The sequence below is a fragment of the Pseudorasbora parva genome, chromosome 3 (genome assembly GCF_024679245.1).
Source record: "Pseudorasbora parva isolate DD20220531a chromosome 3, ASM2467924v1, whole genome shotgun sequence".
NCBI lineage: Eukaryota > Metazoa > Chordata > Actinopteri > Cypriniformes > Gobionidae > Pseudorasbora > Pseudorasbora parva.
In genome coordinates, this window is record NC_090174.1 from 40,250,551 (window position 1) to 40,278,450 (window position 27,900).

Here is a 27,900-nt window from a genome sequence, read left to right on the forward strand (position 1 = left end):
ACATGACCTCTTCAAGTATTTTAACATATGCAAACTGATCCATGATCCCTGGTATGCGATAAATAGGCCCAACACCATAGTAGGAGAAAAATGCCCATATCATGATGCTTGCCCCTCCATGCTTCACTGTCTTCACTGTGTACTGTGGCTTGAATTCAGAGTTTGGGGGTCGTCTCACAAACTGCCTGTGGCCCTTGGACCCAAAAAGAACAATTTTACTCTCATCAGTCCACAAAATGTTCCTCCATTTCTCTTTAGGCCAGCTGATGTGTTCTTTGGCAAATTGTAACCTCTTCTGCACATGCCTTTTTTTTAACAGAGGGACTTTGTGGCGGATTCTTGAAAATAGATTAGCTTCACACAGACGTCTTCTAACTGTCACAGTACTTACAGGTAACTCCAGATTGTCTTTGATCATCCTGGAGGTGATCATTGGCTGAGCCTTTGCCATTCTGGTTATTCTTCTATCCATTTTGATGGTTGTCTTCCGTTTTCTTTCACGTCTCTTTGGTTTTGCTCTCCATTTTAAGGCATTGGAGATCATTTTAGCTGAACAGCCTATCATTTTTTGCACCTCTTTATAGGTTTTCCCCTCTCTAATCAACTTTTTAATCAAAGTACGCTGTTCTTCTGAACAATGTCTTGAACGACCCATTTTCCTCAGCTTTCAAATGCATGTTCAACAAGTGTTGGCTTCATCCTTAAATAGGGGCCACCTGATTCACACCTGTTTCTTCACAAAATTGATGACCTCAGTGATTGAATGCCACACTGCTATTTTTTTGAACACACCCCTTTCAACTAATTCAACTAATTGCCCTATTGCACAGCCAAGAGCGTGCATATCATGAATGCTGGGTCTCATTTGTTTTCTGAGAATCTACTGAACCTACTGGTAACTTGTTTGCCACGTAGCAATAAAAAAATATATGAAAAACCTTGATTATTCTGGTTAGTCACATTGTAGTGCTATTATTTTGAACAAGACTGTATCTAGCCATTTAGCTTCTATTATAATAAGACTATATTGTAAGCCTAATAAAGAATTGATCTCACAAGGGGATTGTTTAGGGATCCTTGGCATTAAAAAGTTTGAAAACCTCTGATATAGAAAATCTTGGAAATTCATAAGCAATAAACAAATATTTAATTTTGATGGTTTAATGCTGCCTATCGCCAATAATTGACTGTACAAATACACATTAAAACCCATCTCAGTGTAACTACTTTTTTATATTATATTTTTAAGAATCACTAAATTACATCAAGGGTTAAATAAAATAGAAATAGCACATTAAAGTTAAAAGTTATAGACGTGCATATGCTGCACAGGTCTGGTATAAAGAATATTTTTGCTCAGGTGACCAAAATGTCCACCCAATAGAGAAAAGTTTTGCTCAGCGAGAAAAGAAATTAGAGTGAAACATTGCTTATATGGTAATTATATGATGTTTTATCACTTTTCTACATCTTGACAGCCTGTGAATTGTTGTTGTATGAAAAGGAGCTGTGTGAAGGCTCTTTAAAAAATCTCCTTTTGTGTACTGCTGAAGAACAAAAGTGAAAAGTCATTCAGGTCTGGAACTACATGAGGGCCCGTAAATAATGACAGAACTGTTATTTTTGAGTAAACTATCCCTTTAAAGTAGCCCTTAACATTGAGCACTACTCACAAGTGAGAAGACTTTACAAGTTGAAAGGGTGTGCATTTACCCCAAAATGTGTTTCTGTGGCTGTAACTAAGACAAACTAAAATAAAAAGAGACGAACAGGATTATATGTGAGTTTTGAAGTGACACTGTAGTGTACTACAAAGGGCTTAAGTGAAAATAGAGGGCAGTGACACAGCATTTCCAAACACGTTGGAATACATTAAGAAACCTATATTTGTAAACACATTTAACATTTTTGGGACAGTGATTAAATCACCAGTGTGGTCAGTGCTTACAGTACCACTCTGAGATCTTGGTGAGTAGGGGTGATGACCAGAGTCAAACTCAGAGTGTGTTTACACAGGCTAAAGAGTCATAATGTTTGAGATGAGAGGGAGCAGAAGTGCCTGCCGTCCTCCTAATGGGCCTCAGAATAATATCAGGCAGAAAGTGCCTAATTATGACAGGACCATGTTCCCTCAGCAACAGAAGTGAAGAGAGAGAGAGAGAGAGCGAGAGCGAATAAAATATACCTCTATTTTTTCTTAAATTATATAAATGTAAAGCACACTGCATTACCACTGTGTATAAAAATGCACTATTCGATACCTTTAAAGGTGCCCTAGAATGAAAAATTTAATTAACCTTGCCATAGTGAAACAATAAGAGTTCAGTTCATGGATATCTGAAACACCATTGCCTCCTACTTTTTATGTAAATCTTGTGCATGAAAAACACCACGGAAACATAAGTGATTCTCACCATTGCGCCAACTGTGACGGAATCGCTGGGATCATTAATATGTACGCCCCCAACATTTGCATGTCAGTCCACGTTCATTGCCAGGCGGAACTGCGCAGCCGGATCATCGGGAGTTCAGGTAAATAAGGTACACGCGAGGATAGCGATAACGGCAGATCATGGACACAAATGTCATGTTCCAGCCTGTGCAGGGGACGTTTAGACTTTTCATACCCTTCCCACAGATAAAAATGTCAACAGTCATGGTTGATGTGTATTATAATCCGATACCGCAACAATTTAATAAAAAATCGTTTGTTTGCTTGGCCCATTTCATTGCGGACAATTTTTCTAACCTGGGACAATATCAAGCAAGCTCCACTCAGCGTCTAAAACTGAAGAAAGGGACAATTCCAACTATATTCCTGCAAACAGTAAGTAGTGATTTATCCACTTATTGACTGTTTAAACAATTTCTGATTAAATTGAAAGTTTCTTAGAGAGGCAGCACTATCAAGATAACGCAAAATGCTAGTACAGTAACAATAGAAAACTCCAACTACCATACAAAACATAGTGTGTCTAATGACAAAGGTTAATAATATTTTGTATTACAAAATACAACCGTAGATACGTGTCATACTACGTTAGTTTATTTGCTTACAGATCGCTCACTTGATCCTTCTAGCTAACGTCACCTTCTCCACCATATCTAAGTTAAAACGATAGTCATTTGACAAGGCTTCTATAAATTTTGTAAAAACTATATAAAGTCTTGTCGCATTTGTACAAATTGACCTGAAGTGCCGCTGAAATAAATTTCTAACGAAGATTTTTTTTTTTACAAGAAATGGCATTTTAATCCCATCAGCTTTTGTAATAATGTTTCAGTGAAAAACAAAACTGTCAAAAAGTATTCTAATATTCACAGCTTGGTAAAGCCCATTGAGTCATTTTTTGCAAAGACATATGTGTTCACCCAGAAAACAGTGAGGTTACATTATGGGGGTGTCCGAGAGATCTGCAGGGTGGAAGGCAACACCAATAGTCTAAAATACCAAGATATCTTAGCTACCTCTTATATTCCCAACCATCTTATTTTTCTTTCGGCTGTTCCCTTCAGGGGTCGCCACAGCGAATCATCTGCCTCCATCTATTCCTATCCTCTGTATCCTCTTCTCTCAGACCGACTACCTTCATGTCCTCCTTCACTACAACCATAAACCTCCTCTTTGGTCTTCCTCTTGACCTCCTGCCTGGCAGCTCTAACCTCAGCATCCTTTTACCGATGTATTCACTCTCCCTCCTCGGAACATGTCTAAACCATCTCAACCTGGCCTCTCTAAATTTGTCTCCAAAACATCTCATATGTGCTGTCCCTCTGATGTACTTATTCCTGATCTTATCCATCCTCGTCACTCCCAAAGAGAACACTTTTCTCCACCCATTCCAACCTGCCTGCACACGCTTCTTCACCTCTTTTCCACACTCCCCATTGCTCTGGACTGTTGACCCTAAGTACTTCAAATCCTGCACCTTCTTTACCTCTTCTCCCTGTAACCTCACTGTTCCACTTGGTTCCCTCTCATTCACACATGTATTCTGTCTTACTGCAGCTAACCTTTATTCCTCTTCCCTCTAGAGCAAACCTCCACCTCTCTAGACTTTCCTCCATCTGCTCCATGCTCTCACTACAGATCAAAATGTCATCCGCAAACATCATAGTCCATGGAGATTCCTGTCTGACCTCATCTGTCAGCCTGTCCATCACCACCGCAAACAAGGGGCTCAGAGCCGATCCTTGATGCAGTCCCACCTTCTGCAAGTCCTCTGTCTCACCAACGACACCTATATTCTTACCTATATTCCCAACCATAAAAGAGGTCAAATTCTGCAGCAGGATGGTGCTCCATCGCATACTTCCATCTCCACATCAAAGTTCCTCAAGGCAAAGAAGATCAAGATGCTCCAGCATTGGCCAGCCCAGTCACCAGACATGAACATCATTGAGCATATGTGGGGTAGGATGAAAGAGGAAGCATGGAAGACGAAACCAAAGAATATTGATGAACTCTGGGAGGCATGCAAGACTGGTTTCTTAGCTATTCCTGATGACTTCATCAATAAATTGAATTCTTGCCAAACCGCATGGATGCAGTCCTTCAAGCTCATGGAAGCCATACAAGATATTAAATTAGGATCTCACAGCACCACAACTTAATTTGCTGACACATTTTTGTATTTGCAGTAAATTTGTTCAATTTCTGTATAGGCGACAAAACTTTTGTCTTGCCAAAATTTGACCTTTCTGTCTTGATTAAATTATAAATATTTTTTTCTCTGAAAATTATTTCAGTGCATTAAACAATTTGGGAGGGTTTTAGCTTTTCATATGAGCTATTTTTAACACCAATTGATTAATTAAAAGTCAGGTTAATATCAGGTATTTCTACAAAATAGATAAGCAACAAGACTTGTCAGGGACTGTATTTATATTTTTGAGAACTTAAGTATGATGTTTTTGCACGCTTGTATTTTAGAGTACATCACAGTCACTGCATAGCCTACATTGTGACTAACGTTATATAAACATCCAGCATTTTCAACAAAAAGCACTGGTTTTGTTTTGTTTTCAGGGGGGAAAGTAGAGTGTACATTCTTACGGTTGCCAGATTTGAATAATTTAAATCCCCCAAATCAGAGCTTTTCTGTGAAAAGAACACTTATAGGTCCTTCTAAAAAAATTAGCATATTGTGATAAAGTTCATTATTTTCCATAATGTAATGATAAAAATGTAACTTTCATATATTTTAGATTCATTGCACACCAACTGAAACTTTTCAGGTCTTTTATTGTTTTAATACTGATGATTTTGGCATACAGCTCATGAAATCCAAAATTCCAAAAAAATCTAAAGAAATTAGCATATTTCATCCGACCAATAAAATAAGTGTTTTTAATACAAAAAAAGTCAACCTTAAAATAATTATGTTCAGTTATGCACTCAATACTTGGTCGGGAATCCTTTTGCAGAAATGACTGCTTCAATGCGGCGTGGCATGGAGGCAATCAGCCTGTGGCACTGCTGAGGTGTTATGGAGGCCCAGGATGCTTCGATAGCGGCCTTAAGCTCATCCAGAGTGTTGGGTCTTGCGTCTCTCAACTTTCCCTTCACAATATCCCACAGATTCTCTATGGGGTTCAGGTCAGGAGAGTTGGCACGCCAATTGAGCACAGTAATACCATGGTCAGTAAACCATTTACCAGTGGTTTTGGCACTGTGAGCAGGTGCCAGGTCATGCTGAAAAATGAAATCATCTCCATAAAGCTTTTCAGCTGATGGAAGCATGAAGTGCTCCAAAATCTCCCGATAGCTAGCTGCATTGACCCTGCCCTTGATAAAACACAGTGGACCAACACCAGCAGCTGACATGGCACCCCAGACCATCACTGACTGTGGGTACTTGACACTGGACTTCAGGCATTTTGGCATTTCCTTCTCCCCAGTCTTCCTCCAGACTCTGGCACCTTGATTTCCGAATGACATGCAAAATTTGAGCAATAGTCCAGTGCTGCTACTCTGTAGCCCAGGTCAGTTGCTTCTGCCGCTGTTTCTGTTTCAAAAGTGGCTTGACCTGGGGAATGCGGAATTTCCTGCACACGCCTGTGCACGGTGGCTCTGGATGTTTCCACTCTAGACTCAGTCCACTGCTTCCGCAGGTCCCCCAAGGTCTGGAATCGGTCCTTCTCCACAATCTTCCTCAAGGGGGTCGCACACCGGACGCGGAGCTCGGCGGCGCGCCACGTCTTTAAAATTCGAACACATTGTTTTCAAAGAGTGTACGCACATCGGTGGCGGCATTCGGCGCCTGTCCGCGGCGACTCAGGAAGTTGTTCTAAATCCTGCCGTGCCACAGAGTGCCATTTCAAGGCTTTATATTAAAAGTATATTACATTTCCCTCAAATCGTTAAGGTATACTGATTTCACCCTTTGCTACAAGACACATTTGTTTTACATTCTGAGTTCAACAGCTTGAATAAAGTCTAAACATATTTTGGGGAAATGTATAATAAACGTAGCCTTTTAAAATCCGTTTAGAATGTGCGCGTCCGGTGTGCGATACCTGAGACGCTGCGCGGTGCGCCGCCGAGCTCCGCGTCCGGTGTGCGACCCCCTTCAGGGTCCGGTCACCTCTTCTCGTTGTGCAGCGTTTTTTGCCACACTTTTTCCTTCCCACAGACTTCCCACTGAGGTGCCTTGATACAGCACTCTGGGAACAGCCTATTCGTCCAGAAATTTCTTTCTGTGTCTTACCCTCTCGCTTGAGGGTGTCAATGATGGCCTTCTGGACAGGGTCGGGTCGGCAGTCTTACTCATGATTGCGGTTTTGAGTAATGAACCAGGCTGGGAGTTTTTAAAAGCATCAGGAATCTTTTGCAGGTGTTTAGAGTTAATTAGTTGATTCAGATGATTAGCTTAATAGCTCGTTTAGAGAACCTTTTCATGATATGCTAATTTTTTGAGACAGGAATTTTGGGTTTTCATGAGCTGTATGCCAAAATCATCAGTATTAAAACAATAAAAGAACTGAAATATTTCAGTTGGTGTGCAATGAATCTAAAATATATGAAAGTTTATGTTTTATCATTATATTATGGAAAATAATGAACTTTATTACAATATGCAAATTTTTTAAGAAGGAACTGTATACTATCAGGTGTTTTACCTAAACATGTGCAATCTGGCAACCATATGCGCACGCGTATCTCATATGATGACTCATCATATCTATCTCTCTCTCTCTGGCCACTATTTTCTAAAATTGTGTCTATTTATGCAGATTGTATCATTCTTACTGTTTTGAGTAACAATAAAGGATTAAGCAAGATGTGTTGTTTGATACATTTTAATATTCAGTCATTCAAGTTAGTGCTTGACAAACATAAGCACTGTTATTGATACGGTTCTCTATCGGTTTGTTGATAGACATGCACTTGTTGCTGATGCTGAGGAATTACTGATGAAACATCTCATAATATACCTCAAACTGAGCACTCGTCCTTGCGATGAAGGTTTGGGTTGAATAAAGAGTTCTTCCAATCGATGCCATTGTTACGGTCTTTACAGTGTGTACAATCACTGAGCTTTAGAAGGCATCTAGATGGAGCTGAAGTTAAGTAACTGTAATGGCCATTTAGCTTCAGGCACGCGTTGAATGCAGACTAGGTGTCTGGCCAATCAGAGCAGAGTAGGCTCTTGAAATGGGGGAATTGAATCATCTGTCGAGTCATTTGAGAATCATTGAAAAAAATGTGGGGATGTGCAATGGATATTATAAGTTGTGTTTTTTGATCTTTGATGCATGTAAACCTGTAGTTAACTTTCAAAACAAAATCAGTACCCTTTAAAATAGCGTAATGGGGGCAGTTTAGAACTATTTTGTATTGGGTTAGCTAGAAAGTCACGATTTAGAAAAAGTAAAACTAATAAAAGGGGGGGGGGCGGCAATTATTAATGTACTATTAAAAATGCACCATTTGGTTAAATATGTTTTTCAGTTTTTCATTAGCATTTTATGGTCTGAAAGCTGAATGGTGAAGCATTACACGAGCGAACTCGGCTAGCTAACTCAATATGATTTGGGGGATGTCACACCTTCAACTGTTTTTGGTGAATTCTCACCCTCTTCTAACAGGTCTGTCACATTCACCAATTAAGAATGGAGGAAGGGTGACAGACTAAACAGCTGCACTAAATTGATTAACATTTTGGCAGCAAATCAACATGAATCTTGCTGAAACAAGCAAAAGACTATCCTGCAAAGATGAACAATAGGCCAAATTAGGTGCACATTATGACCAACTTCACTATTTAAAGCTGTAAAAAGTTTAAAAGTCAACAAAATGTAATATTCTCAGACAGGTTTTCTGAACACTGCCAAATCTTCAATTGGCTTGACGAAAAGATAGTCCAGCCCCAAACATATGCCATTAGCTGAGATGTGTTGGGTTTTCACAGTGTTTATACTTTTCAGAGGAATCAACCCTCTCCATATGGTATCTGCATACTACACTGTGAGAAGAAACAATATGTTTTTTTTTAGCTTTGATTAGGGTTCCAACAGTTTTTGATATTCCACGACTTTCCGATTCCTGGAAAGCACAATTTCAAATGTTTTGATATTTCCATGATCGTAAGGGGTGGGGGGTGGGGGGAATCTTTGAAAATATAAAAAAATATAGAACATTTCAAGATCATTTAGCAAGAGACATTCCATCACTTCACAGATGGCCTGTCCTGTTTTAATCATATCTTGGCATGGATTTCATGTCTAAAAGCCACTTATGTTTGTTTTCTCATTAAAGCTTACAAGTGATGTAGTCAAGAAATGTTTCAAGGTTCCAAATTTTGGCACAGTTTGGAAACAAACAAAAAAAAAAAAAAAAATCTAGCCAAGAGATTTAAGTTCCATTATTTCAACAAACATTATTCCCCATCACTTCAAAGGTTTACATCACTGTCACCTATTTAATGCCAACAGCAAAATGCTCTTATATAACAATTGTGAGCGGTTGAATTAAACACTGGCATTCTGAAAACCTTCAGTATTCTTGTTAATAGTAATATAATAAAAAATAAATTTGTCTGAATGTGAAAAATTCTAAACTCATTGGGCTGAAAAGTAAAAATGCTCCTTTTGAATTAGATTTTGCTTTAATTAAATTGTAATAACATCAAATGTAAAATACAGTTAATTCCTTCCTTTTACTATAAAAAGTATGCAGTATGCCGCTTAACGTTCGGAAGGCGGCACAGCGCAAGAGGGGTCCTTTTCTGTTGCACTGTAGTGAGGACAGCTGAGATCGCATAACAGCCTGGGGCTGAATCCAAAATCATCCCCTATAACCTCAAATAGGACATTATTTGAAGAGACAGCCATTTGTAGTGGTATCCGAAACCATAGTGGACTTTGAGTGAACTTATTCAATTCCACATTGCACTGCAATAACAAGAGTATAGCCAATGTACAATAAATGGCTGTTCAACTTCACGCACTCATTTTAATTCACTCCTTCAAGTGAACTACATTAGTGGACTAACATAGGGAATAGTGAATGAGGGTTTATGGGGCGATTTCGGATTCAGAGTACCGCGATAAGATTAACAAAGTTCACCACATGGATCATATAGATCAGATATAGATCGGAGTGAGCGTGTTTATATTTTTAATGGGCATATTTCATATCCTATATTTAGGATCCATATATCCTATATTTAGTGCCCTAAATATGAACCAGCGCTTAAAATATGGGTACATATTTCATTACATCCTCAAATGAAACAAGGACACTGATACTACAGCCGTATGTCTGATCATAACCACGATGACACAAATGATTATTCTGTTACACTGAAGACAATGATGTAAGTTAATAGACTGACAAGTCAAAGAAGAATGAGAAGAATTCTTGCTGTGTTAATCTAACATGTGTCATTTGTTCAGAGACTGTAGTGCTCTTAAATGCATTGTAAATATCCTTATATCCTTTTAAATGTTCTTCTGCATTTACCCCGTGTTTTGAAACTTTGTTGAGGTTAGATTTTTTAAATGCTTAAGGTGCCATTTTTTTCTCTCTCCGTGGTCATATTTTAATATTCATGTTTCTGTAGTGAGTGTGTTGCAGGCCTGTGTTTTATTGGTTGTTGTTTCCCTTAGCATAATTTTGTGGGTCTTTGCAAACCCGTATTAACTCAATTTTTCTACAATATTAACTCATCATGACAGTTAAATGGGAGTAAAATAGTCAATTTACTGCAGTATTTCCTCTCTGATTCTGTACAAAATGTGGTTAACTCTCATATACTGTCATATACTGTGAAAACGGCATCATAAAAAAAAAAAAAACTATGATATAATTTTTTGGTCATACTAATAAAAAAAACGAACCATACATGCTTGTGTTAAAATACCATTATCTCAATGAAACTGGAATTTCAAATACAAGTCCATCTGTTCCCTGCACATAATTACATTAAAATTTTGGTTAGTCTCTTTATATAAACGCACAGGGCAGACAAGTGCATGCCTGCAATCTGTTCAAGAACGGGAAACATTCCTTTTTAATCAGCCAGTATCCAAAAGGAGTAACTTGGGAAATGCAAATATCACGTGTGTTATACTTAAGTATTTGAATTGTCACAATTTTAAGTTTTTTTGTTTTGTGCACAATTAAGCAATATAAATGTGAAATGAGTTTGCAATCACATCTGAATATTGACAATATGCTACTGCTAGTCTTCAGACTGAGTGCTTGTTACCTGTCTGGATTTCTCTGTGTATCTCATCACACATACAGAGCAGTTGTACAGGTACGTCCCTCATCAACTGTAAAAGCGGGCTCTTTCTGGCAAGATATTAGAAATATGACAAAACGTGAAATTTAAATAAAAGGTACATGCATGCTGCTTTATCCATTTTAAAGTTTCTGTTTTCAGGTTTTCTATTCATGTTTTCAGCCCTTTTATCTTGTGTTCAAAAAATATTATTCTATGGTAAAAAATGTTGTTGCAAATTTGCTTATTTTCATATTTTTAACCCTGAAAAATAATCATCAAATTACATCAGAATTACTGTCAAAAACACTGAAGGTGAGTACATTGTCTGCTAATAGTTTACTGAGAAAAATTGCTGCTTTTACACCCTTTAAGATCATTAAACTAATTCCAACTTTATTGTCACTGAAATTTCATAGATTAATTTTATGAATATACCATATATAATTTAAAACTATTAAAACCATCAAACTATTAAAAACAAATTTAAACCATTGATTGTGCTAACAAATATGAGATTTGAGGTGAAAAAGTGTTTACTAAAATAATTATATATAAAGTTTATTAATTACTTAAGCACTGACAAAAACACTGAAAAAGTATACTGTTGATTATACACTGCCAGAATGTCTTCATTTCGTTGCAACATTTTGTGTACATTAGATACAAGTAGGTTTATGTAACCGCCTCTTGGGAGCTTCATCCATAAAAACACATTTTATGGATGAAAGAAATCTAGAAAAACCAACCAACCATGCAAAGCGTTTTCGCTCTGTATTATCTCATGTTTATAGGAAATTATCTCACGTTTAGCGAATAGCAGCCCTTTGGGTTATATTGTTTGTGTGTGAGCTTCATCCTGCCTTTCTGTATGAGTCACAGAGCACTTTCAATGCTGGCTCAGACTACTGAACAATGTGATTACTCCAGTTGTCATTAGATTGAGTGATTTGCGCTAAACACCCGGTACATGCCTCCTGAGTCACATCCTCTACACAAACCCGCACACATACCTCATGCCTGCTCATATCCGACACTGAGTCATACCTGCAACACATACACATATTAGGAAGAACAAACCAAGCCGAGCTGAACCCCTGACTGACAGTAAATGGTTAAAGAGTAATGTCCAACTCATACACATACTTTTGCAGAATCATACTAACTCATCAAATTCTGAACACACCTGCTATTAATCACTCAAACCTCATATCTTCCCACTCACATACTTTATGCTTGAATTTACAATCTTGATAATTTCTCTCAATTTCTAACTCTACCTTTCATTTGCGGTTGGTGAAAAAGAAATAGTAGAAAGTCAAGCAGAGGAATATAGCGGGGTGGATGGTGAGCGATGTGCTGCATTCTTCAGCAGGCATTCAGTGGGATAATGTGTTGGTATGAACAGTATGTGAAGATCTGCCAGAGTGGCTTCCAGTGTTGCTTTAAAAGAATCATAAAGTAATTTAAAAAAAAACTCCAGATCCAGATAAAAACATAGATTTAAGTCTCTCTCTCTCTCTCTCTCTCTCTCTCTCTCTCTCTCTCTCATCCATCGTTCGGATGAGACGTTAAACCGAGGTCCTGACTCTCTGTGGTCATTAAAAATCCCATGGCACTACTTGTAAAGAGTGGGGGTGTAACCCCGGTGTCCTGGCCAGATTCCCTCGTTTGGCCCTTACCAATCATGGCCTTCTAATAATCCCCATCCACTGAATTGACTCTATCACCCTCACGCCTCTCCACCTATTGCTGGTGTGGTGAACGCACTGACGCCGTTGTACTGTGGCTGCCGTCGCATCATTAAAGTGGATGCTGCACACTGGTGCTGGCTGAGGAGAGACCCCTGACATGAGTTTAAAGCGCTTTGGGTGTACAGTAGTACATATGAAAGCGCTATATAAATGCCTCATTCATTCATTCATTCTCTCTCTCTCTCTCTCTCTCTCTCTCTCTCTCTCTCTCTCTCTCTCTCTCTCAATAGATAGATAGATAAATAAATATACATACACTGTATATATGTGTTTAAACAGAAATTTCCGCCCTCAATAACTATTGCTTTTATTGAAGAACATACAAAATCAGAATCCTCTAGAAACACTAAATTAACCATCGTTAAATTAATAAACCAACACTCTCATTTTCTGTTAATTATTTTTTGAAAACATTGTCATAATTACAGCAGAAACTCTAGAGGAAATATCTTAGCCAATGTTAGGGGCTTTTAAATATTTTGTTAGACAATGGGGGGGTTTCAAGGCAAAAAGGCTGAGAACCAATTATCTTATTTGTAACCTTGAGACAATAACTATAAATTGTTAACTTGACAAGCTACTATTTCCAATAGCATCCCAACACTGACATAATGAGTGGGGCTGAACCAAAAGAAAAGTTTAATTAGTAAAAGAATGAAACACATTCACAAAAATATAGCATTTGCCAGGATGTGTTTCTGCATGTTCTTTACACCAACTCAACTCAAAAAATCTCCTAAACCTATGATGGAGACAATCATACTAAATATAGCAAGACATAACATTTTGTGGATCAACCACAGACAAATCTTGATAAATCACTGATCAGGCATAACATTATGACCACTGACAGGTGAAGCGAACAACACTGTTTGTTTATCTCCATCACAGAGTTAGTTTGTTTGATATATATTAGGCAGCAAGTGAACATGTTCTTAAAGTTGATGTATTAGAAAGCAGGAAAAAAGGGCAAGCGTAAGGATTTGAGCACCTCCAAACCTGTAGCTCTTGTGAAGTGTTTCCAGTCTGATAAATCACATTTTCTTTTACATCACGTGGATGGCCGGGTGCGCGTGTGCCGCTTACCTAAGGGAATACATGGCACCAGGATGCATTATGATAAGAAGGCAAGACAGCGAAGGCAGTGTGATGCTTTGGGAAATGTTCTACTAGAAAACCTTGGGTCCTGTCATGTGGATGTTACTTTGACACGAACCACCTACCCAAGCACTGTTGCAGACCTTGTACACACTTTCATGGAAACGGTATTCCCTGGTGACAGTTGCAAGCATGACGTCGTCATACTCAATTCTAGTCAGAAAATGAGTCTGATACTGCTCTATTAGGCTGTGATTAAAGGGCGTTTCAACCAAACCAGGAAAGACCTCAATAGTTGTCAACAAGAGAACTCAATTGCACACACACTGGAAGAAGCAGAAGATGATGAGTAAACGATCTTTGCCAATGTTGTAAAAATAATTTAAGGATAAGGATACACAGAGTACTTATCAACACATCATCATTTTTGAGAGAAATAGTAATGTTGAATGCATATACAAAGAAATTCTTTATTTAGGATTAGAACCAATTCAACCCAAGCATTCTTTGGTTATGTGAATGCTTATGTTTATCATTTGTCCATCATCCTATAAAGCCTGCCCTGACAATTTCATTGTTTCGAACAGCTTCTGTTTAGGCATAGTTGCTCCACAATGGATCAAGTACAGACCAAATTTCCCTCAACTCAAATTTTGTGGGCTGGGCTAAATTCAGCTGGCATCCAGGCTAGGCTGTGGCCTCTTTCAGCAGGATAATGTGCCCTGCCACACAGAAAAAATTGTTCAGGAATGGATTGCGGAGCACAATGAGTATCAGGTGTTGACTTGGCCTCCAAATTCCCCAGATCTCAATCCAATCGAGCATCTGTGGGATGTGCTGAACAAACAAGTCCAATCAATTAAGGCCCCACCTCGCAACTTACAGGACTTAAAGGATCTGCTGCTAACATCTTGGTGCCAGATACCACAGCACATCTTCAGGGGTCTATTGGAGTCCATGCCTCAATGGGTCTGGGCTATTTTGGCAGTAAAAGGAGGACAAACACAATATTACATGCTTGATCTGTGTATTTTACAATTTTAGGTGATACCAAGTAGTACACGAACCAAACTCTGAATATCTTTAAAAAATGTAAGGTGCCAAAACCCCCAAGGTTTGACTGAAAAAGACTTTGGACTCAAGAAAGTTCTCCTTATATAAGCCTAGTACCTTGTAAAAACAACAACTTTGATTCCTGAGAAGCCTGATAAAAATTAGTGCATCCTGACACCTGGAAATTGCATAGACCCATCCAATCAAATTAGAACACGTGATTGTAAGAAATCCTTTGCCACAAAGAAGCAGGTGACGATGGACACTAAACAGACGTTAACAGCGTTTCATCACGTGTCCATCTGAAGATCTCCTCTAACAGATAGGCTGAAGCCTGCATAATATGTATTGCACTGTCTACACCAGTGTTTCCCAACTCACAAGACTGGTTTGAGTGGGTCACAGAGTGCCTGAGAAAACTGTCCCGATTCAGTACGCCTATCTGCAGACAGATATGTTTATATATCTGCAGTCATTATTCTAACGTTATTTGCGTAGCTTGTTACAAATTAGTCTCTCACCTCAGAAAAACAAATTTAACTGTCTTGTCAATTGTTATACTGTGCTCATAGAATGTACTCTTCAATTGCAAATGTAGTGGCAGACTGCATATCACTTCATATATAAATCGCAAGAGAAAGTACGAGCATGAAACATTACGTTGTCCATTAGTATAAAATAAAATAAAAATACCAAAAAAAATCAACTAACTGGTAACAATTGTGTAAGGATTTGCATGCATGTATGATGTTCATTCTATTTATCAGGAGAAGTTTCCATGTTTCATTAACAGTTCATATTAGTTTTGTGTATTCACCATGGTAACTGGGTAATACACACCTATAACCCCAAAATGCCACTTTATTTTTCACTTGGTTATTTTGTGTATTTTTTTAATTAGTATGGCGGCTACTTTATTGTATTAAAAACTATTTTAGGAATGCTATTTAATAATCTTAATTTATAGGCCTATTTAATTATCAGTATTAGTCATATTCATACAGTTGATATGTGTATGCTCATCAAAGTGCGACAGTACTTGTTTTTTTTAAAGACAAATATTATATATTATTAGAAGTGTGACACGATTCAAACTTGACAAGATCACTTGTCGAGTGAAAAGCTGTCTTGTGATATAGCCATGACAATAAAGTGAGGGTGAATTTAGCATAGAATATGCCACCGCTACATTTGCCTATATTTGCACATCATCCACTGTTGTTTTTTTATGGAAATAAAAAATATTTAATACATTTGGAAAACGGTTGCTTCATTTGTAAACTATTGTAAATGTCTGGGCCTGTATTCATGAAAAATATTAATGCAAAGAGTAGCTCCTACTGACAAAATACTAAGAAAATTCTTATTATTAAAGAAAAAAAACCTAGTAAAGAAACAAGCAATTCAGAAATCATCATAACCCTTAAAAGAGGTCTTAAGGACAAGGACAATTAAAAGCAGAGAAAATAGATGAACCGGGAAGAGGGAGCGGAAATCTGTTGCCCACAATGCATGAGTGAGTTAAGACACTACACATTAGATCAGGGAGACACGCTAACCTTTCTGACACAAAAATTAGAGTAATCACTAAATTAACATGTTTGGCAACTGGAAAAATGCAACTATGCAGCAGTGATGATTTGGGTCTGTCACAACCTTCTATAAGCAAAGTGATCACACAATTACAGCATTTTTTACGTTTTTAGGTGTTCAATTTGTTAACAGGAGTTGAATTAGGAAGCCACACACAGCCTCAATCAGAAGTTCTGGAAGCTCATAAATACATGTTCAGTAAGATCAGTGAGTTGAGTTTGTGGCAAAACCTTTTACAGTGCTTGAGTATTGTTTTTTTTCCAATGCATATGATAATTCATAGTCAGCTTCCATTCTCTCATGTAGACAACAACGGGTTAAGAAAAAATATAAAGATTATTTATATAGTGCTTATATTTAGTAAAATTACCCTTATATAGTAATTTGTCTAGCTGACAAGAGTTTATAAGCATCAAATTGCTTTTCTGAGGAAAATGTTACGTTATGTGACATGATCGTTCCCATGAAATAGACCCTCCCTTCTTGAACTTTTACAGTACTTGGATTTTCATTCATTGACATATCTCCTTACTTTCTCTATGCTGCCACAGCCGTCAGCGTTGTTGCTCAATAGAGATGAGGGCTTTGAAAAAGCCTGATATTTTTCGTTTTGACATGCATTTCTGACGTGGAAAACTGATCCTTGCTGTCCCTGTGCGTATTTTGGCACTCGACCTCGGTGTGTTTTTTTCCACTGCAACTTTGCTGCTCCTCCATCTCATTACATCAACACAACAAAAGTGTGTGATTGGCTAACAACATGCAGATAAAAGTCACACAATTTTTATTCATAAACTCAATTTATATTGTTTCCAGTGGCGATCTTAGCAAAATCATCACTTGCAGATGATTATTTTTGGTCATAGCGCAGATTGTGGGAATACCGACACAGCATTTTACAGGATATTTTTGAGCAGTCATGAATCAGTAAAACAACATTATTTGCATGTGTTGTATTATGAGTATGTAAATGAACTGAGACAGAGTCCTGTTATGCAGGTACAATCAATATAAATACTCATATCAATGAGCAATTCCAGCAGGATAGGGAGATAAGGTATGGGGGGTGTTGAGATAATTAGGTACTATCAACTGATTGTATGTCGGTGTACATGCAACTAAGGATTTTTAAGTTAATTAACTAATTCAAATGTTTTTTTAGGACTTTTTATAAGTGTGATGATGTCTGTTGATTAAAGTTGCAGCAGTTCTCTCATTCAAAACAAATTTCTCAAATTAAACAGAACCTTGAGTATATGAAAATTATATTCTATTCTGGTAAGATTGCATTTTCAGAAGACCCTAGAGATAATAAAAAAAAATGTAAAAAAAAACAACTTACCTTTAAGGGTGGAACAGCTTGTCACGCTCAAAAAAATATTCTTATTTTATTATTGTAAGGTACCAATATTCACCAGGTGTAGATAAGGTACAAACCTTGGACAGTACTTCCCTAGTGACAAGCTAAAAGTGCAATTTTTCCACTTTGTTTTCCCGAGAGTGTAATTTGTTCTAATTTTTAATAGTTTATCTGTGAAACACCAATTTACGTGACCTTTTTCTTTAGATAATGTTGCCCCACTGGACGTTCGTTTATTTTAAGTCATTGTTACTGTATTTGTTGCGTGTGTGTGTGCGTACTTGTTTATATTACATTGTGGGGACCAAATGTCTCCACAATGTAATATAAACCTGAGATCATCTACATCGTGGGGACCAGCCATCGGTGGTCTGAGGGGGCTGACGTGAGGAGACCAGCAGTGGTCAGGAAATGGAAGCAGGAAGGAACAAAGAAGATGAGAAGATGGAGATGAACAGACAGAAGGCTTCTTCAGTCTTGAAACAGAATGCAAAGCAATGCAGCTGAACTCATTCAATCAACTCTCTTCCCTTTATCTACTGAAACAGACAGAAGTATAGATAGACTCTCAGTGTGTGTGGGAGCTCTGCTCTCTGCTCATTCCTCCATCACCTCCGGTCTGCCTGGGTCATCCATCTATTGATGGCTGGAAAAGGATGAGCGATATGAGGCGGAGGAGTCAGTCTGCTACACTAACCAATTTCTCACTGGTGAGTGAACTTGGCGAATCTTGGCAGGAAGACGCATGGAGTGTGTCTGTCTCCTGCCCTGAGGTCCAGAATTCACAATGTGGGTGTTACTATTCAAAGAACACTGGCAGTTACGGTTATTACAAAAATTACACCGATGTTTCAAAATCAAAATTTAATGTCTGGGTGTGTGCACTTTGAAGATAATTGTCTTTGTTACTGTGCTGGACAAACAGTGTTTGAGAGCGATCATTAAGTGCAGCAATAGTCGATACTCGTAGCTTCCTCTCCGACAAACGTGTTCTTTTCTCCTCCATCCATCTCGATTTCTATTCTTCTCCCCTGTGCAAAGTCAATCCCTCCATCTTCCGTTTCCTTTGTCTTTCGCCTTGTCTCTCTCCTTTCCACCCCCACCCACCTGCTTGCTCTACTGCAGTGTGCTCTGATTGGATGAAAGCTGGTCTCGAACCACTTTAACTTCGTCCGAGTTGGTTATACCATTGGCTATCTCGAACAGGCCTGGGCAAGAGAAAGAGGGAGGGGCGGGGGTCATTCCCCTCGGTCCAGTACCCGCTGCAGGGAGGGCGCAGTGGGCATGACTTTGCAAGCAAGACCCAGGCAGACTGGCGGCCTGCCTGGTGAGTACTAGATGGAGCCGGACCGGCCTGTTTGGCCTGGAGGCCTTTAGAGATTAAGGTTTATTTGATCGGGCACATCCATGGGCAGCTATCCCACAGCAAAGATTGGCCCTAAGAGGGTGCCAGGAGACTGCTGAGTCATGTTTTCTTTCTCTTGCTTCATGCACAGATGTGCCGAATCCTGACACGATTACTTTTGTTTTAGAAAGCAAATATTTTTACAGGTTTACTAAGACCACAGTATTTAATGGATGCCTGGTTACATTTCAGAGCAAATAGCAACTTTATTCTCATAATACCAACTTTTTGTTTCAAAATGATGATGTAAATTTTACAACTACAACTTTATTTCTCACTTTTGCTACATCTCACAATTGCAGCTTTGTTTCACATAAATCCATCTCTATTTCTCGCAATCTGTGACTTTATATCTCACAGTTGTGACTTTATGTCTTGGAATTGCAACTTTATTTTCCACAGTGACTGTGATATAATTTTGTTGCATTTCTTATAATTCCAATTTTGCAATACAAAATGTATCTTTATTTCTTCTAATTATGTTTTTTTTAATCAATATAACAACTGTGACTCTCATAATTCCAAAATTATATTGTGTGATGTGACTCACAATATGATATGCTAAGTCTTGTGTTTTTAATTATGTCACTTCATTGCAACGTGACTCTCACTATGCGACGTCATATGACTTAATATCTCGCAATCGCAACTTTGTGGGATTATAAAAATCTTCGACAGTCAGTTTTTACAAGATATATTTTAACAATGCATTTTGTGTTATCTATCTCACAATGTAACTATCTTTCCACAATTATCTTTTAATTTTTTACTCTCATGTGGAAAAAAGCTTCTATAATATTAAGCTAATTATGTACAGTGATTGAATGCACGTTCATTCTGTCCACATAGTCTTTAAGTCCTCTTAAAGACTATATTATAGTCCTCTTTTACACAAAAAAGAGAGACTGTAGAATGTGGAATACCTTTCCAACTATAGGATCAGACAGGGGACTCCTGCTGTGCAAAACCACTGTTCTTTTACCCAAATTATGATGATGATATCTGGCTGACTCATGAGTTTGACTACGGAGGGGCGGTGCCACCAACCACTCCTTTTTATGACATGGTTCTGCTGGGTCATGTTTTAAAGACAGTTTAACAGACAGCTCCAACAGGATGCTGCTGTGACAGTCTGCCACCTGCAGATTCAATACAGTACTGCAAACATGCATATCAAGGCATATCACATCGCTCTTACCTCTTCTGTAGAAAATATTCAATTCCATCTTGAATTTGCAGGTTCATCTGTAAGGGACATACAAAAATACCTCAGTTTAGTGAAAGAATATTAGTCAAACCTTAAAATATATATATTTAAACTGCATGTCTCAGGAGAGTCACTTTGGATAATTTCTGAACTCAATGCCTTTGGCTGACATAGGCACGTCATGATCTTTACTCTAACCCCATCTCTCACTCAGCCACAATCTCTCTCGATCCCTTCATTTATTTCTCTGTGTACTCTGGAATTATTCTTTTCTCCTGTTCTAAATCTACCTTAGTCCCTCCCTCCTGCTTTCCTCCCTCCCACGTTGTCCTCAGATGCCCCGGCCTGACGCCCTGTTTAGATCATGTTGGTGCTTTTCCTGTGTGTGTGTGTGAGTGTGTGTGTGTGTGTGTGTGTGTGTCTTAATGTTTCAGTTTTTCCTTGTGCTTCATGCATGACAAATATTTATACATTTTTATTGCCAAAGCAAAAGTGGGTAAGGTAATCGTTAAATAAAAGAATATTAAAAGAAAGAAAACAATATATAAATGTAGGCAATATATTTCTCTACTTGTAAATTGCAGTTTGTCATTATTTGGCATTGTGTCAAATTTTTGAAAAACCTGTGTAATTACATTGGACTTCATTTCACAAACTTCATTCAACTTCTGGCAGCACAGAACAGAAATCCGGATTTGTCTCATTTCCTTTTTATTTGCATTGTAGTCAAAGTCTAACCTTTTTTCTTGTAGAAGCTATGCTTACACCCCCCCCCCCCCCCTTCCATTTTAATTAACGTTATATCGTGCACTTTCTCTCTTTCTGATGAGGAAGGGGGTGGGAATCAGGGTGGATATCCGCATTGGTTGCCATGGCGCCAGACAGCTCCATTTCTACCAATGCACATGAGTAAAAAGTGTGTGTGTGTGTGTGTGTGTGTGAGTGAGAGAGAGAGAGAGAGAGAGAGAGAGAGAGAGAGAGAGAGAGAGAGAGAGAGAGAGAGACGCTGAGCAAATTGTGAATGTCTGTTGTCAGTTGTACTGTGACTAATTCATGAGCTACATTTAGTTTTTTGCTTCCTAAAATCATGAATAAAAGTTCAATGAATGATTAAAAAGAGATGATCAAAAAATGACTACAAGCCAAACAAGTGTGCAGAAGAGGGTGGGGATGACCTCAATTTTGTGTTACTTTCCTGAAGATGGATTTAACCTGTTTGGATTTCACTATTTTGGTTTAGTGTTTCGCTTCCATGGGGGCTATTATAAGAGCACATCTGCTGCAATGCTTTCTATTCCTCTTAAAGCAGTGTCTCTGATCTGTTGCTGGCCTTATTCTGCCCTTTTCTCCTCTCTCTTCCCAGAAGAGGGCAATATTGTTTCACAGACTCTCCTTTACACAGAATTCTGAACTATGACCAAGGATCTGAGGTCTTCAGGTTCAGTGCAATTGATTATGTGGCACTGTGAGTTGAGTTATTAGTGAGAGAAAAAAAAAAGGGGGGGGGGGAGCTTGTGAATACTGATTTGTGATCCTTTACAGGAAAGCAGGTATGGGACAGTTTTTGGGAGAAACAACAAACAAAGAAAAACTTCACGGGAGCCACATTTACCATATATTAAACAAAACTATGAAAAAAAACATCCATATGTTTATATGCTTCCATATCTTAAAAAGACCAGGGTGCAATATTGTTCATACACTAAGGCAGCTTTTTGTTCTTTTGGGGAGAAACAATGAAAAAGCTATAAGAAAATTTAACCTATGACAAGAATCTGGGGGGACAATACAACAGGTTTCCATGTTTTTGTGAATTTAGGGACACTACATTAAAAATATTACTTGAAAATACCTAAATGAATTTTAAAAAGTATATAAAATATGCTTGCTTCAGGTGTTTAAAGTATTTTTGGTAAGAAGATAAGCATATTGTCCACGATAACCCATTTGCCGAATAAATTCCTAAATTAGCATCACAAAAGTCTCGGATCTTTGCCTCAACAACTTTGTAGAACTAAATAATTTGCTCAGAGAACAACAAGAAAATATATTTCTTGTCATTTAGAAATGTTGGAGCCAAAGCCAGGCCATAAAATGTTTGGCAAACAGTTCTGAGAGGAGGTAGCCAATTTCCACAGAAGTGATGATTTTGTTCTCTCGAGCGTGGGGCATGAAATGTCACTTTTTTTTTTAAAATGTGCAAACAGTTTTTGCGACATTCCTTCTCACCTAAATTAATTTCTCAACTTGGACGTAAACACAGCTAATAACTGTAATAACCGAGCGGGGCCACCGCTTGCTTTTCCTTGAAGCGTAGGCACTAAACAAACTTGCAGACACAGTGACATTTGCGCTCACACAAGTGTGCATACTCTACAAGCACATTGACTACACCATAGTGTAAGCGAACAGCACCGTTGTGGGCTTTCACTGAGGATAATCCTCTTCACCAAGTTAAACAAAAGGACCTCTCCAGCAGCCTGTAAGACAAACACTCTTCCTAGAGAAAACACTGACACAGTTACACTGTAACCCATACTGCGTAAGAGAACGCCCGCGCATGCACACACAGCTGTGCAAAGGCCCCATAGAGAGGTACAACTATGCGGATGTCTTGAGCACAGAGCAAAGTAAAGACAATAGAGCCTTTGACAGTCTGACTGTTTCTGTATTTCACTACAGTCTAAATGTATGTCTCTCATGTCTCCATTTTCCCTGTAGTTGTCCTTTCTTTTTTCTCTTAAGACTTTTATAATTTATCTTTTATAAAAGTTATTTTTTTACTCCACAAATTTTCAGAAAACTATGCATTGATTAATTAGACTTTAGTTGTTTCAAATTAGTTCAAAGAGTTCAAAATCATTGGACAGATTTAAACGCTTGAGAATTGTATTCATCATACCTAACAATAAGGTTATATGAGTTAACATTAGTTAATGCAATAAATAACATGAGCTAACCATGAACACCTCTGTTTAGCATTAATTTTAACACCCACATTGATAATCTATTCATGCTAAAAGTGCAACAATAGTTTATGCATTAGTTAAAATGAACTAACCAAAAACATTGCCTGTAGCTTTACTGTTTCAGTAAGGTTATCTTACTGTACAGATTTACATTGCAGTTGGCACACACTAAGGATTAATATTTCTAACTCACCATTTTACTCTAAATATAAAAATGCTGTTGTGTACATTATCAAAGTTAAGCTCAATTGACAAAACTTGTTGCATAATGTTGATTACCACAAAATATTTCTAAATTAAATACTCACTGTTCCAATATGATCATGAAGTAAACACCACATGTTAACATGATTTCATTTTGAGAAAAAAAAACAGGAAACTGGGCTGTAAACAGGACTGTAAACCCCACAACAACAACAACTTTAAAGCTCAAATAATACACACGTTTTAACTAAATAATTGCTCTTATAAAATTAAGCATCACTTTTTTTAAACCTCAAAAATTGCCTCCATTTACTTCAACTGTATCTAAATGCAAAAGTGCAACATAGAATAAAAGTTAACATTTTTAATCAACATTATGCAACAAATGCAGTGATTGAGAATAACTTGTACTGAACCCAGAATATTACAAGGGGACAACACAAAGAACCAAATTGCACAAAACAGCTGTGGGTTTTCAGAGGGAATGAACTGGGTTTCCACCCTAAGAGGCCTCTCTGGGTAGGTGAGTATGTTAATGTATGTCTCTGAATGTATGTGCATGAGCACTGTAAACATACAGTGCTGCTCTGAAAACGCTGCACCCTGTGACCCTGCTGCTGCAGTGCAACAAGTTCATTCATATACGTACACATATGCGTACACATACACTTAGCGGAGGCCTCTCTGGGAGGAAACACACATGCCTTCACCATGTGACACTGCCTAGCACACACACATATACATACATGCACATGTTTGGCTCCTTCCTTTCCTGAGCAGCAGACAAATGCAGGGAAAACACGGACCCCCTGCTAATTATTGCGCTAGTAAAAACATAATTTCCATCCGTTAGGGTGAAGTCATATGTCTATTATAAAACACTGATCATGCTGAAAATGGAGTAGGTTTGAATTTAGAACAAGCACATAAAACAGTTCTAAAGGAAAACTATCCTAGACACCGATTGTCCTCTAAAATATATTTTGGTCAAGAAAGAGACATTCTGTGCCTCTAGATGTCCAGTTAATGGTGAAAAAATAAAATAAAAATATCCCTCAAAAGAGTTGCTCAATGGAACTGCGGCCAGATGTCCTGAAACTGTATCAACATAAATGTTCCTGTCAAGCTACATTCCAGACCTGTTCTTTCTCTTTCTGGCTTGAGAACGGACACCTCAGTCATTTACCTGTTCAAGAGATCCCACAGCTCTTTCATTGTTACTGGCATTCTGGCTTCTCAGTTACCACTGCAATTTATGTCATAAGGGGAGTTGGGTTTCCAGTCTCACATTTTGTCATATTTTCAGACTGAAAATAGGAAGCATTTTGAGAAACAAACTATTCCAGATGTCTCTTCAACCAGAGAGGTCTAACTATGGGCAGAATAATGTATTCTATCTATTTTTTAATGCATGCTCCTGATCTTATTATGAGTGATTTATTAGAGCATGTTATTATTTATAAAAAAATAAAAAAATAAAAAATAAAAAAACAGTCTTTGTACTATGAATATTATATATATATATATATATATAATATATATATATATATTATTCCTTCTAAAACTTCTTAACTTTCTCTTTCTGCTCATGTCACTAACACCTTGCAAGCTATTGTATAATGTTAACAAACAGAAAAATAGCTGCTTTAGCAAACATTTATTCTGGTCTGTAACATTTTTTATCATCCGATCAATTCCCACTGTATTTCTTTTCTCATTGAATATTATTTCCCTCAGAAATACAAACTGTACTAAACTGTCGACATCGACATGTACGTTACAGAAGTAGCGTTTTGTGAACAGCAGTCCAGTTGAGTACAGTGCATGTTTTGTGTGCTACATGGCTCTGAACTTCTACATATGAAAGTATAATAAACACAGCCGGTCTCTTAGCTTTCTTCAACCGCTTTAACTGACTTTCATATACAGTCTCATTCTGTCATGTGTAATGTACACAGAGAGACACTCATGTTTTGCTAAGAAATGCTTAAAGTCTAACGTTGTGTTAAGAGACATTTCTGCTGGATAACGTGAACAAAGACAAGGTGAATGGTTCAGATCGGCAAAATAAATCTTTTCAGCTGCATGACAAAGGGAACACGAAAGACTTGCACAAGAATGTCATAAACAGATGTTTCTAAAGCATGTGCTGTGCCCTGACATTTCAGAGACCATTTAATTTACCGAAATTAAGCCATGAATTAACACTGGAATGTGATTTCTCTCTGTGGTTGGATTTACTACACAGAAGAACGCCTGGAACGTGTTCTGTGGCACCTCCCTAAAGCAGTGCTGCAGGAACAAAACCCGGGAGTGGGCTATTTCCAATTCGTTTCGCTGTTGTCTGTGTTTCTCACTGAAAAGAAAAGAAATTAGAGCTCTTTAACATGTATAGAATAGTATATAAGAATGTAATAGTTGTTCTTCCAGACAGCTTGAGATTAAATTGAGAGCTATTTTGTTTTCTCAAGTTTGCAGCTAGTAGTTATACTAGTAGCTAGTAGTTAACTGGTAGTATCTAAATTTTAGAAGAGGGTCACAAACTGCAAAGATTTGTTAAAACATTAAAAAGTCAGTGATTTCAATTATTTTCTCACAAGGAAATACCTTTTAGTAGAAACATCTAAGACAAAACGGAGGCTTTAATAAAACCAAAGCGCACATTCAAATTGATAAAAAAAAATCTTCTTGATAAGGATATTCAATAATTTTTAATGCTACAAGTTCATCATAATGCACAATATGGAAATATGTAATATATATATGAAATATGGAAAAAGTGTTTTTAAAGATTAAAGAACTTTGACTGTTAGATGACAGCACAGCTAATCATGATGTAAAATAAGAGAAATTAACATAATGTACAATAAATAAAAAAAAAGAATGTTTTCAATAATGCATGGTACCAATACATCTAATTACAGAAAGTTTTTCAGAGCTTTGAAAAAAAACCTCTTGATGTTTCTCTCAATTGTCATTGTGTATTGAAAACAGAAAAAAAGACATACATCAACAGCAAAAGGGAAACGTTTTACAATACAAAACACTCATTTGCGTGACTGTCAGAACATATTTTCATATGTGAAAATTTGCATTACTAAAGCCTATAATGCACAACCATAAGTATACACATGCCTGAGTTCTATGAATAAAGAGCAAAGGAGAAGTGAAGAACTGTGTGTTCTTGTCACACCATTTGTCAAATGTCCCAAAGTAGCTGTGAGCGTGTACCAGTATAAGCTGCTCAAACTCTATTATTCCAGTCTCCAGTCACACAGAGCTGACCCTGCCTGACCCCTGCAACTGTGGCAACCCACTTCCTGTCATTCTTTGGACTATTCTGGGATGCATGTAGATGCACTATTCCAAACTCTGTAGCAACTCTAGAATAATTGTAGTAAGGGAAAATATTTTTCTCACCATAGCAGCAGCCTTCTCCTCAATACCCATATAACCTAATAAGAAAAAAAAACAACCAAACCTATAAGAACACTGTCAGGACTCTCTCTATAGTGTAATTTACAGAACACTACTTCTGATCTATTTCTGGATGGAGAGTTGTGTCCCTGTTTTGGTTGGAGGCACAGGGAGATAAACAGTATCTTTAGTAGACGAGAGTGTGTGAGAGTGTATGAAAAAATAGATGGTATTTTTACACAGCTGGGTCAGACTTAGCCCAAGGCATCTCTGTCTCACTCTCTCTTTTTCTTCAGCACGACTAACTGTGTCAGAATCAAAGTCTTGCTTTCTGTTTATCTGTTCTGTTTTCTTCCAAATACTCCTCCCGATCTACGGCTCTTACATCTGTCAGCTACTTATTTCATTAATGCTTGTTTTTAGCCAATAGACATCATGTTATTGTGGCATATGGTACTTAATATGTTGTGTCACTTTAACTTTTTTTAAGTATACGATCTTAGATTAACTACAAATGTAAGCCACAATACCGTCTTTTTTCTAAAGAAATTAAGGCTTATTCAACAAGGATGAATTGTTCAGAAAAGTATACATTGTTAATGCTACAAAATATTTATATTTCAAAAATTGCTGTTCTTTTAAACTTTCTATTCAAAGAATCCTGAAAAAGATTGCAACATTAAAAATAAAATGTATAATTTATTGATCTCTGAATTGAGAAATTATGGTTTCAGTTTGGAAATTACATTTTAAATATATGTTAAAGTTAATTTATTTTAATGTTTACAATATAATCTTTTTAACCAAGTTAAACTCAAACTTTTTTTTGAGATTAAAATCTTTTACATGAGTGACCTGACAAAGAAAGCAGCAACAATAACATATACAGATACACATCAAAACAGTAAAACACAATCAAGGATCACAACAGCAATTTACCAAAGGATAAAACACATACTCTGTTAAAAGTAACTTAAACTTGTTTAGTGATGGAAGCATAGTAAGCTTTAAAATGTTTTGTAAATTATTCCAAGCATAAGCAGCATTATATTTAAAGCATTTTTCCTAGCTCTGTTCGAACCAAGGGGAACTTTAAGATAAAACAAATAA

The 27,900-nt window shown here is 37.4% G+C and overlaps 1 long non-coding RNA gene across 1 annotated transcript in view; it reads right to left on the minus strand.

The window, feature by feature from the left end:
• Positions 1-17,051: 17,051 nt before the first annotated feature.
• Positions 17,052-27,900, minus strand: part of LOC137071131 (uncharacterized) — a 68,085-nt gene continuing 57,236 nt past the window's right edge. The window contains exons 3-4 of the long non-coding RNA XR_010904392.1: positions 20,192-20,238; positions 17,052-18,796 (exon numbers count right to left, since the gene is read on the minus strand). This is a non-coding gene — a long non-coding RNA (uncharacterized lncRNA). The remainder of the gene's footprint in view (positions 18,797-20,191; positions 20,239-27,900) is intronic.